The 12,207-nt window shown below is 45.9% G+C and overlaps 1 long non-coding RNA gene across 1 annotated transcript in view; it reads right to left on the bottom strand.

Annotated features, from left to right (window-relative positions):
* Positions 1–8,392: 8,392 nt before the first annotated feature.
* LOC127471632 (uncharacterized) overlaps positions 8,393–12,207 on the bottom strand; it is a 68,231-nt gene continuing 64,416 nt past the window's right edge. Inside the window, exon 3 of the long non-coding RNA XR_007904715.1 lies at positions 8,393–8,475. This is a non-coding gene — a long non-coding RNA (uncharacterized LOC127471632). The remainder of the gene's footprint in view (positions 8,476–12,207) is intronic.

Here is a 12,207-nt window from a genome sequence, read left to right as displayed (position 1 = left end):
TAATCACATGTGGCATATAATCTTAGTAAATAACCTTCAACCTCGTGCCAGCAATTCTATTGTGCTTGCAGTTTATTGTGAGCAAAAATAAAAACACTCTAATTGCCTTCAAAACATATTTGCATCTACTCACTGAAAACAAAAAACACCCCCAATTTGCTCAGAATCAGGGATTGAGACTGGCCACTTGGAAAACAGTAGGGGAAGGCCATTGTTAGCTTTCATTTGGGTAACAGTTCAACAATGCTGTGTAAGAGGAGACATTTCATACCCAACTAAACTTCTGCACTGTTACTTCCCCTTGGCTGCCCAACAGTAAAATATTTCAGTCCCCTGAAGAGTAAATAACTCACTCAACTGTGGGATGCAGCATTCCTGCTAAATCCACTTTTCATTCCTCACCTAAATCAGAATATTCTATTGGATTTGAGGGTATTTTCACCCACGAACCAACACTGGACGTGGTGGTGGGATGAAGAGCACAGACTCACAACTTGCCCTCCAGCCCTGCCCCAGGAGGACTCCCTGAGTTCCTGAAGGAAGGTTGTGAAGAGAAAAGACCAACAGTTTGGGCCACTGGTTTCCTGAAAGGGTTAAAACTGGAAGTAGGTCAGGGAATCTGGGACCAGAGAGAAGGGCATAAACTCACCCTATTGCCACTGACAATCTGGGACATCAGTGATAAAGGAGCATCTTTTTTGAGTTCAAATCAGGCAACTCCTTTTGCTTTGTGCTGCAACCTTGAAAACAAGACTGAGGACAAAGCACAGGGAAATTCTTGAAATTACTGGGATAAGCAGCTGAGGGCTAGTTCTGCAACATCTCCACACAGCTGATGGACCCTGGTGGGAACAGGAGGAGTCACTTGGGCACATCTCTGTGACCATCTCACCATCCTACAAAGCATCGCAATGGATGTGCACAACAGGCACATCCTGGTGGGAAAGCACCCAGGGATGTGGGACTGGAGCTGGAAGGAGCCCTTTCCCAACCTGCCCAACGCTCCAGGGGTGGCTGTTTGTTACCCTGGGCTCCTGTTTCACCACAGGGAATGCCATGGATCTCTGCTGCAGCTGGAATTGGCCTCCTCCCGCTCCCCGTGCTGAGCACAAGGACTGCAGCCCAGTGCCCTCAGCTGCAGATCCCCACAGCTGAGGGGCAAGGGAACGTGCTGCCAGGGGACTTCTGCCCTCAGGAGAACCCAGAGTGCCTGAGCTGGGCTGGTTACCCAGCCTGTGCTAAAGCACAGCCCTGTATCCCTGCAGGAGAAGATCCTCCTAGGTTGCTGCTCACAACTGGAATAAAAGTTCCTGGCAGGTTTTTTAAATGGGAGCTTTTCCTACTGGGGCATATTCTGCTGGACTGCATTCCAAAAATTAATGGATGTATCAGAAAAGCTCAGGGTGGGGAACAACAAAGAAAGATCCCTGAGGATTGCCTGCTTTCAGCTGGAACAGGATCATTTCCCTGTGCAGTGTGGAAGGGCTGTGTGATCTCCCAGTGCAGGTCACTCACAAACCCACTGCTCTGAACATCAACAAGAGAAAGTGTTCCTTAATTGTTTTGTTCCAGGTATGAAATTACCCTTTTATCCTTCATATTCCAGTTGAAGAGTTCTCTATAATAATATTTTTAAAAAAGAGTTCTACACCCTCGACTCAGTGACATGTTTGTGTTTCCCTGCAAATCAAAGCACACTCAGGATGCAGGTGCCCAGCAGCTGCTGCAGCCTGGCAGGAGTGTTTGCAGCCAGACTGGGAAGAAACAACCCCAATCCACACGTTTGAGCTTTAAATAGTGACCTGTCACTCCCATGTCCTGAGGCCAGGACACCCACCCAGAGTCACAGTGCCAACCAGGAATGGATCATGGATGGACATCACCCTTGTGCTGACAAACAGAATCATGGAATCCCAGAATCCTGGAATCCCAGAGTAGTTTGTGTTGGAAGGGACTTTAAAGCCCATCCAGGTCCACCCCGTGCCATGGGCAGGGACACCTTCCAGCAGCCCAGGTTGCTCCAAGCCCCGTCCAACCCAACTCATTCCACAGTTCCTTGATAACAGATTTTACTGCCCCTCTCCCCTTTGGTGATACAAACCCATGGCTATTTGGACATGGCTCTGGAGACAAAGGCATCAATAAATCTGGTACTGACAGTACCACTGCCCTGGTTGGACTCACAGAATTTAGCAAAACCTCTGCCAGTTTTTTAGGGAGCAGAGTTGAACCCCAGTGCTGCTCCAGGAGACTGTGCCATAACCTACACAAACTGCAGAGTAAACCATGGCCTGCTATTCTGCTGATCTAAATACACAAAGGAGGAGGGAAATCACGGCAGGAGCATCTGCACAGGCTCAAATGTGAGCAATTATGGAGCAAGGCTTAGTGTGAGAGCACAGCCCAGAGAGCATCTGGCTGCTCCTGCCCCTCCTCCTGTGCTGCCGAGGGGAAGCACAACCATCAGACACGGCAGCTCCTCAGGAGTGACCCCAATGTGTCCTGGAGAACGAGCAAAGGAAGGTGCAGATGTTTAAGTGCTCCACTGAAGAGCGCTCAGGGAGCTCCTGCAATGGCAGCAGCTATTTGAGGCCATTTGCAGGTCCCTAAGCAGCAGATTCCAATGGGTTTTGTGGAGAATGCTGCCTTTAGCAGTTCCTGCACTGCTCCCCAGCCTCCCCCTGGGAGTAGTTTGGCTGTCACACATCCCAGGGGACCAATGGCACACAAGTGGTTTCTGGGGCTTCCACGTCCTGGCATGTCAAGGCTGAAGCTGTGAATGTTCAAGGTTATCAACCACAGGGAGCTTTTCCTGAGCTGTTTATCAGAAAAGATTGGGAGAGTTATGCTGCAGCTTCGGTTATATTTTAATGGAGTCTGGACACCTCATTTCCTCTGGCCCAGGCTGAAAACCCCAGCTCAGAAGAGCTCTCAGTTAGTTTGCTTTCCCCCGTGATTCATTCTCCTTCACATAATTGCATGAATTGAACTCACACAGGGGCTCTGATCCTTATCTTCCCAAAGTCAATCAGAGCTGTGCTCCTGCTGGAAGTAACAGTTCATTTCCACAGCCTTCCTGAACTGCCCCGGAGAGTTTATTTAGGAGAGTGCCTTGATAGACAGAGACAAGGAAAAAAGCAGCAGAAAATAGACCAAAAAAGATGTTACGAACCATGAACGAGGGTATGTTATTTCTTTCTAGTCCTTTCCTCTTCCTTTCTCCTCTTTTCACATTTTTAACACAACTTTATTTACTTTATTTTTCCCGGGATGAGCCCTTGACAGTGTTTTGTTCTGTCAAGACCTCAGCTGGTCTTTGGCTACCAGGCAGAACCAAAAAGCTAAATCCAAACATTATCCATAACCTATTCATACCTATAGCCTGTTTTTTTAAGGTAATTACACTAAAACCTCACACTCTGAGCAAAGAAATTCCGTGCACAGCTCTGCCCTCCCTTGCTCTGCTGAGGTGAGAAGGGTGGGACCTGTCTCTGTTAAAGATCCACAGCAAGACAAACACTCCAGTTCTCCAGTGGAAGGGACAGGACCTGTGTCAACACAGCCAAGGAGCCTTTTCCTCCTCTCACACTGCAAACTGAGCAGCCTCACCAATCTCTCACTGGATTCCACCCTCACATTTATCCAGTCAGCAAACACAAGCCTGATAGCACAAGGTCAGACGATCAGCACAGATAAAATAGATACTTCGACTATTTTGCCTACAGCAAATCATTAAAAAGCTCTTTAATAATTCAAATAATATGCAAAACAAGACTGCTCTAGTATTTAATATCAAGTTTTCTTATCTCTAAGGGAAGTCTGCATAGAAACCATCAGCGCTGGGTGGCAGAATCCACTGAATAAATTGCATTAAAGGTTTACCAATATTTCAGGTCTCCTCATCTGAAGAGCCCTAATGTTCTCTGACACCTTTCAGCCAGAACCTCCTTCTGCTGCATTTACTCTTCCAGGACCCCAAAGGCCTTGTCCTTCTGAAGCTCCTAAACCACAACCATTTACAACCCTCTCAGCACAAGTTGCTTCAGACCCTCAGTCCTCCTGGAAACCATTTCCATTCCTCTTCTGCAGAGAGACAGGCAAGACCTCTGAGGCCTCATCTCCTCAAAGAGCTTCTTCATTTTGTTATCCCTTAATGTTCTGACTGAGGAAAACCAGTTTACACATAAAATCATTAATCTTAATATCTCCCCAATAGCCTGTGATTGTTCTAACCTCTGCCATGAAGGGAAGAAACTGCTGTCAAGGAATGAAAGGGCAAATAAATCCTCCCTAGTCTAACCTAGAGATGAAGTCTGGAAAAGCTCCAGCCTCTCAGTCAGCACATCCACGGCCCTGATTTACTCCAACTACTCTGAGCTAAACAGATTTCTTATCATTTTATTTGAGAAGGTATCTGACTGATGGATGGGGGGCAGGAGCTGATGTTATTGATGATCCCAAGTTCTGCTGAAGAGCTCCCTCTTCATCCAGAGCCTTCCAACACAAGAGCTCAGTGGGGAGGAAAAGAGGAGTCAAACTGCCACGAGGGAGCAAAGCTGCATCTTCTTAGGAAAAAAGTGACAGCTGAATCCAATTTAATTTGGATTAAATACAGCAAGGCCATGCTCTGGGCCATGCTCTGCAGCAGAACCAATCAATACTGCCCCAGGTTGGGTGATGATCCCAAACTGGTCAATACTCAAGGAAAACAATCTCCTTGTTTATCTGCCAGTGAATATCCAACCAGGAGGCTGTTTCTGCCTGAACCACTGGCCATTCAGGAGCAATGTGGGTCCCAGTGAGACAAAAGAGTTTCCTGTAGCTCGTGCTGGAAGAGCAGAAACTGTGTCTGCAAACAGCACAATTCTCCCACAATCCAGTAAATGCCACATCCCTTAGAGATGGGATCACAAGGAGAACTGAACACTGCCACTGGCTCCAGTCTTTAGGCAGAGCACGAGGGCAGGAAGGCACCTTGCTGTGACTGAGGGAGGACAAAGAGCACTTGCACTGCTGGCTTGGCCTGGCACAGGCAGGGCTGGGGAGACAAATAGAACCCCAAAAAGCTCCGGAGTTACCAAAACCGTGTGTACTCATCCCATGGTCCTGGAATGGATATTAGAACATACAAATGCGAAGGAGGAGGCAATACTAATGACATCAGAGAAGCAGAAGGAGCCCAACTGCTGTCACCAGTCACTCCCAAGGGCTCATGGAATTCCTGCCCTCCACGTGCTGCCCAAACCCCTCCGTTCCCAAAACTCTCGCTGACCACTAGAACAGACAGGATGCTGGATGGATCAGGAGCCAGCTCTCCCACAGCAAACCATTTGTTCCCATCATCTCTGAAGTGTTTTGGAAATGCAGAGCACTGCATTTGTCTGGGAAGCCCTGACAGAACTATTTCCAGGGGCTCCATAACATTTTAGGAAGACATCCACTGACATTACCCACATATCTTCCATAACATTTCTTTCCTTTTAAATGTCTCTCCAGAGGATAAAAAATGACCTTTGTCACAGCCTTTTTCTCAGCTACAAAGGTCTCTACTCCCAGCTAAATCCATGCAGGAGGAAAGCCCCTCTCCCCCTGGATACAATCCTGGTTGTTGTCTCCAGTCCACTGCCTGGTTTTGTCCCATGTGATCGTATTCCCTGCAGGTTTGAGGAGGCTGAGGCAGATTCCTGCTCAGAGCACTATTACCTGCATATCTGGGAAGAGTGAGGAGGAGCAGGACATGCCTGAAGTTTATGGGACACAAAGAGCAGGACGCAGGAATAGGGATGATACACACCTGGATTTTTTATACATTTATACACAGCTATATCTCAGCACTGTATACACACACTGTATAATTGCACTACACCTAGAACATACATCATCAAACACTCCAGAACTCACAAATATATTGCTGCAATCTTCCTGCTCAATATTTTTGTCAGACTTTCTATTATGTAACATCTCAAAATCAGAAAAAGAACTAAGCATTATATATTGAGTTGGCATTTTAAAAAAGAGCTGGAATGTATAAATATCATCAAGCTTCAGTGCCCCAGGTACAAAATGACTTTTTTGGGGAAAAAAAATCCATTGCGATTACACAAGAAAATAGGGAATAAAAAGGAGCCAATGCTGGAAGGGGGACACATAGACAGGATCTCACTTAACTGGAAATCCCATCACAATTAACATTTCCTGGGGACAAAGAACCAGTAAACCCTTGGCTGGAATGAGCTAGAGAGTTCCCTTAAACCACTTACAAGACATTTAACTATACATAAATAGAAAATATTTATATGTCCATACACGGATAAGTAAAAAAACCCTGGAGATTAATAAAAAACGTACAAAAATTCCTGCTGGGACTGGCATTGGGAATCTCACGCTTACAGACAGGGCTTGGCAGAGCTGCACAGTGCTGGGAACAGCCTCAATTGGGCTTTATGGACACGCTCTGCCTGCAGGGTTGTTCAGGTATGACACAGGACACCGTGGCTGTGATGGATCTCCAAGGAGAATTTCCTCAGCAGATTTGCAATCTGCTGGATTTCTTGGGCTTATGGAAGTCAGCCAAACACTCAGCTGCCTGGCTCCCAAAATCCCAGCCCTGATCCAAGGGCACCCCGTGCCTAAGGAGCCGGAGCTGTGACGTGTGGAGCTGGTGGCTGTCACAGCCACATCCGGCACGGATCAGCCCCTGCCATTTCCAAGGAAATGTCATTCTGGAGATGCAGAAAAAACATTCCCTCGAGGCTGGGTTAGTGCCAGCACAGCCAGCACTGCCTGGAATGGCATTTCAGAGAACACAGAATCCCAGAAGGGTTTGGGCTGGAAGGGACCTTAAAGATCACCCAGTCCCACCCCTGCCACGGGCAGGGACACCTTCCACTAGAAGGTTCCACTTCCACCTTCCACTAAAAGGTTCCACTTCCACCCTCCAGTTGTCCCCAGATCTGCAGCCAAAGCAAAGCAAAGGACTGTATCCAATGTGTTGGAGCAGATCCACTCGGATCTCCTCCACTCTCATTCCCACAGCATCCCCTTCTGTGGCGCCTCCTTACATTCTCTTCTCATTGACAAGGGAAAAATCATCCTGCCTTTGGCTGCTACAATTATTAATGCTACAAGAAAGTGAATTAAACATGTATCAGATGACAAATAACTCCTAATTCAGTAACTGCAACCAGACAGGAGGAGAACAAGCAACCTCTCTGGGCACTTCCACAAGACATGGATGGTAGTCACAGCCTGACCCTCAGTGGGACAACCTTTGTCCCAGCCTGCTTTGAAAACAGCACAGCCAAATGCCATTTGCTGCTGCTTTGGAGCTGCTCTGAGTGCAGGGAACACGCAGTTGCTGGATTTGTGGAAATGCAGTTGACTGGAGGAGCAGCAGGCCCAGGGAATTCTCTCCCTCCAGGCACTAATTATCAGTGTCTCACTGTCCTCCTCCACTCTTTACATTCCCTGACGTTTCATCTCTTCCCTTGACTGGGAGCAACCACCCCATAAATAGATTTTTTTTTTTGGCAGTAATTGGGAATAAAAGTGACTGGCATGGATTGTAATCATTTGGAAAATTTAGCCTCCAACTGTAGAGTTTTTGTATCCTGATAGACTCCCTTGCTGCCTCTAAAGGTTATTGTGCATTTAATGAGTCTCTGTAGGTTCAAGGTAAGTGAAAATAAATAATAAAAAATAAAAAGTAAAAAAAAAAAAAAAAAAAAAAAAAACAAAACACCAAACCAAAAACCAACCAACAAAAAAACCCAAAATAAAAATTAAAAAAAATTTAACACAAACTTCATAACAGAGTAGCAAGATTTTGGCCAAGAGATGCTGGTTTATGGGCCAGGATTCCAGAGCCTGTATGACTCCTACAGGGATGATCCAAGTGTTTAAGGGAGCAGGACAACCCACACACTCTGTATTTTAAGGTCCACTGTATTATTGTCTTGGGACTAGAACAGGATTATCTCCTTTTCAAGCCTGGTTTTAGAAGGAGTGATGATCAATCTTTGAAAAATGGGATTTTTTGTAAATTCTTTAAAAAAAAAAAAGATAAAAAAAAAGATAAATATAACAGGAAAATCTATCAGGATTTCAATATTTCACTTTCCTCATCTGCACCAGTTATTCTGTACATTGCTCTTCATGAAACAAAAGGATTTATAGATATTATTTCCTTAGAGAAGCAATAATCCAAGCAGGAAAAATTGTGCAAATCCCATCATATGTTGGCCTCAATTTTTCCAGACATTTTAAAGCCAGGAGTAATCTCTCAGAAGTCATCCAGACCTGTCCCAGGAGACAAACAGCCCTTTGGAACTGGGGGCTTAATAAATATATTCATAAATACACACTATTACATACCATTCCTGAAGGACCTGGATCTACCACGGGATGAAGGGTCACAGTTTGGAGCTTGGTGCTTTTCCTTGACCTGAAGAAGAGGGAAATCTTCCCACATCTCACCTGCTGTGGAAGGAAAACACAGGTTTTACAGCTCACAACCTACAGAAACAGCTGCCAGAACACAGGTTTTAGAGCTCACAGTGTGGGACACGGGAAAATAAACCCCAAATGCTTGAGCATTTAATATTTCACTTATTTATTTCAAAGATACAGCCTAGATATATTTTTAGTAAAATTTCTAGAAGTCACAATACACCCCCCTCCCATTTTTGATTATCACAATGCACAGCTTCACTGCTGTGTCAGATTCCTGCAACATTTAACATTCAAATTAATAACAAATTCTGGCTATTCATCCGTTCTGTGGAGCCACACTGAGACATGATATTTCTTGCAGGCTGTATTTTGTGGGAAAAAAAATACAACTATTCCTAAAGACGTTCTTTTGAATAATTAGTTCACTGACATTCCTGTGCTAAAGAAAACACGATTAGGAATTTATAGAAGTTGCACAAAGAGTAAGAAGAGTTCAGAAAAGCCCAGGGTGGGATAAATCAAGCCCACCCGTTCCTGAAAATCACTGAAAGGGAGGTATAATGCTGTGGCCAGGAATGATCCTTCAGCCAGGCTGAGCAGGAACCCTGGCAGATGCCAGGCCACCATTTTCTCAAGTGTTTAATGCTCTAGCCCTGTATAGAACCCGTGCTTTGGTTTGGAGAGATGCTGGACGGCTGGTTTTGTGACTCTGCTGGAATCCAGAATAAAGCATCTCCAGGTTACGGATACATCCAACACCCCCTCTGTCCCCCTGCTCCCATCTGCCCATTGGCAAAGGCTGATAATTCCCCTCTCCTTCAGCCTCCAAATTCTTCAGTATTTCAGATCCTTCCCCACTGTCTCACCCCCCAGAGACACGACCTTGCCCCACAGTGCTGTCACGTCCCTCATGTTTGCTTTCATCGCTCCATTTGCACGTCCTGATCATGTCACAGCATTGTTCCTGCAGCCAAGGAATGTGTGAGCTCGGGAACACACGTGGAACAGGCTTGGAAATAACACTTGTCAGTCCTGTGAGGAGCAGCTGAGGGAGCTGGGGGGGCTCAGCCTGGAGAAAAGGAGGCTCAGGGGGGACCTTCTGGCTCTGCAACCCCCTGACAGGAGGGGGGAGCCGGGGGGGGTCGGGCTCTGCTCCCAGGGAACAAGGGACAGGAGGAGAGGGAACGGCCTCAGGCTGTGCCAGGGGAGGGTCAGGTTGGACATCAGGAGGAATTTCTCCCTGGAAAGGGTGGTCAGGCATGGGAAGGGGCTGCCCAGGGAGGTTTGGAGTGCCCAGCCCTGGAGGTGTCCCAGGAAGGCCTGGCCGTGGCACTCAGTGCTCTGGGCTGGGGGACAAGGTGGGGATGGGGAACAGGGGGAATCCATGGGCGGGGAGGGCTTTTCCAACCTCAGTGATCCTGGGATTCCATTCTATGATTCCCAGTAAGAGCTGGGAGTGGGTGTGACACCAGTGAGTGCTGACCCAGTTCTCAGTGCCAGGGACACCTCTGGAAGATGTGGCACAATTCAGGTATTTTTACAATAGATTTATGACTCCTCTTTAGCTCACAACCTTGCAGGATCGGGACTTGGAGACATCTGCTTGCAGATCAAGTGAGATCAAGGGAGAATTATACTCAAATCACTTGACTTTTAGTGATTAAAGGCGTACAGGAAAAAGAAGGCACAAAATTTGGTGTTCACTCACTGACTTCTGGGGTTTGGGCCTTAGCAAAACCACCTTCATTAACCACGGGGCCTCCTAACGAAGGAGCAGCAGCCTTTGGTTTGTCCACTGGATCTGAGCCTTAAGGAAACAACTGATTGGAAATCTGCTGAAAACACTAGAAATTCCCACAGGGAATTATTTTAGTCTGAACCCTTCTACAAATAATTCAGTATAATTGACAAGAATCCCATTAAAACACTGGACTCATCCTAGACTTTTAGTTGGAATTTAAAGTAAGAATTTCAGCTGATCTGCTGCAGTCGATACCAAAGTCACTCCCAATACCCAGCAAACACAGAATAAAAGAAAAGGCAGATGGAAACAAGCAGCCTGAGCTCAGTGGAGTGTGAAACTAAGCAGTGAAATGTTTACCACTGCCATGCTTTGTGCTCTCAGGTTTTCTGCCTTGCCCATGAGCAAACCCAGGAATGGCAGAAAGTCAATCATCACGCCCAGGTCCAGCATTCCCAGCAGTTCACATGGCAGGGTTTGCACTCTGCTGGCTGTAATGAAGCTTTAACACTGGGAACATCTGGCCATCATTAAAATGAAAGCCCAGAGAAGGGGCTGTGGAGATTTAATCCCACTCATTACGACAGGGATACCCCAGACCACACAACGGCTTCAGTTTTGTCTTTTGACTTCAGAGCTCGTTCAGGATTTTTTTCATCTTTTTACTTTTCCTTGAAACAAGGGGATGAATCCAACCCTGGCAAACAAACAGCTCTTGATGCCCAGCATCCCCCAGGGACTACTAACAGCTCCTTGGGGGAATGTGAGCAGCTAATGACTCACCATTCCTGGGGTGCAGAGCAGTTAATTAACAAAACCCAAGGTTTTTAGAGAAGTTGTTTCTTTGCTCAAGTTAATGGTGCACAATATTACCCCTGGATCCTGCACACCAGCCCTGTGGACAAAGCTCTGAATTCCCTGCTGATCTCCTCCCATCTCAACACAGCAACCAAATCCACTGATAAAATGCATCCTCTCCACTTTTTAGCTCTTGGTTGCTCTTCCATCCTCTCTGATTCTACACAAAACACTCACTCATTTACCATTCCTCTGCTGGGTCCAACACCAACATTTCTATCTTTTAATAATGCATATTTATAACAGGAGTTATAAATATACTTTGTAATACTCACTGTGTTTACACATACAGAAAATAAACCAGAGAATACAACACATTTTCATTACAACATCCTTGGGACCCACCTCAAATCTCAGTTCTATTTTATCTATTTAAGTTGCTTTGTTTGATGATGTAGAAATACATTTACCACTGACCAGTTTCCACATGAATCATTTCAATGTAACATTTAAAAGAAAGTTAATTGAAGGGCATCAGTTTTTTCTATCCACCCCCCTTTTTTGAATAATTTGAAGGACCTCCACTGTCTATCAGCATGGGGGAAAATAAGACAATTTTGTTAAAGCTGATAAAATTAGCAGGAGATAAGTAAAGGTTAAATGTCAGGATGGAGACTGGAGGCTTAAGCAGAGCAGCAAAAAAGAAAGGAAAACAGGTATATTTAATCAAAAAGGGGACAAAAAAAGAATTTGGCATCAAAAATATTCTTGCAAATTAAAATAGATTGAGATCTGGATCGAAGACTTTGGAGATTCCAGTTAATTATGATGCTTCAGAGATCAGACTGTTTTGCAATGGGTTAAACCAATGAGATGAAGCAAAATCAGTTACTTTGGAAAAAGCCAGACTGTGCCGTGTGAACTGGTGTGTGCAGAGAGGAGCCAACAACCAGAGCTGGGCTCCTGTGCTGCTGGAAGGGAAAGGTCCCCTGAGCAGCCAGTAAATCCCAGAATTCCAGGGTGGTTGGGTTGGAAGGGGCCTTAAAGCCCATCCAGTCCCACTCCCTGTTAGGGAGAGATACCTTCCACTACCCCAGGTTGCTCCAAGCCCTATCCAACCTGGCCTGGAATCAAGCTTCAGCATCACCCTAAGAAAGGGCAGATGAACCAGGCTGGAAATACAGTTGTTTTGAGTGGCATCTTCCACACAGAGAAAC

Source organism: Manacus candei, unplaced genomic scaffold (genome assembly GCF_025592945.1).
Source record: "Manacus candei isolate 608988 ecotype Guabito, Panama unplaced genomic scaffold, ASM2559294v1 h1tg000025l, whole genome shotgun sequence".
Lineage (NCBI taxonomy): Eukaryota > Metazoa > Chordata > Aves > Passeriformes > Pipridae > Manacus > Manacus candei.
The sequence above is the reverse complement of the archived record's forward strand: the minus strand, read 5'-3'. Positions and strand labels throughout refer to the sequence as shown.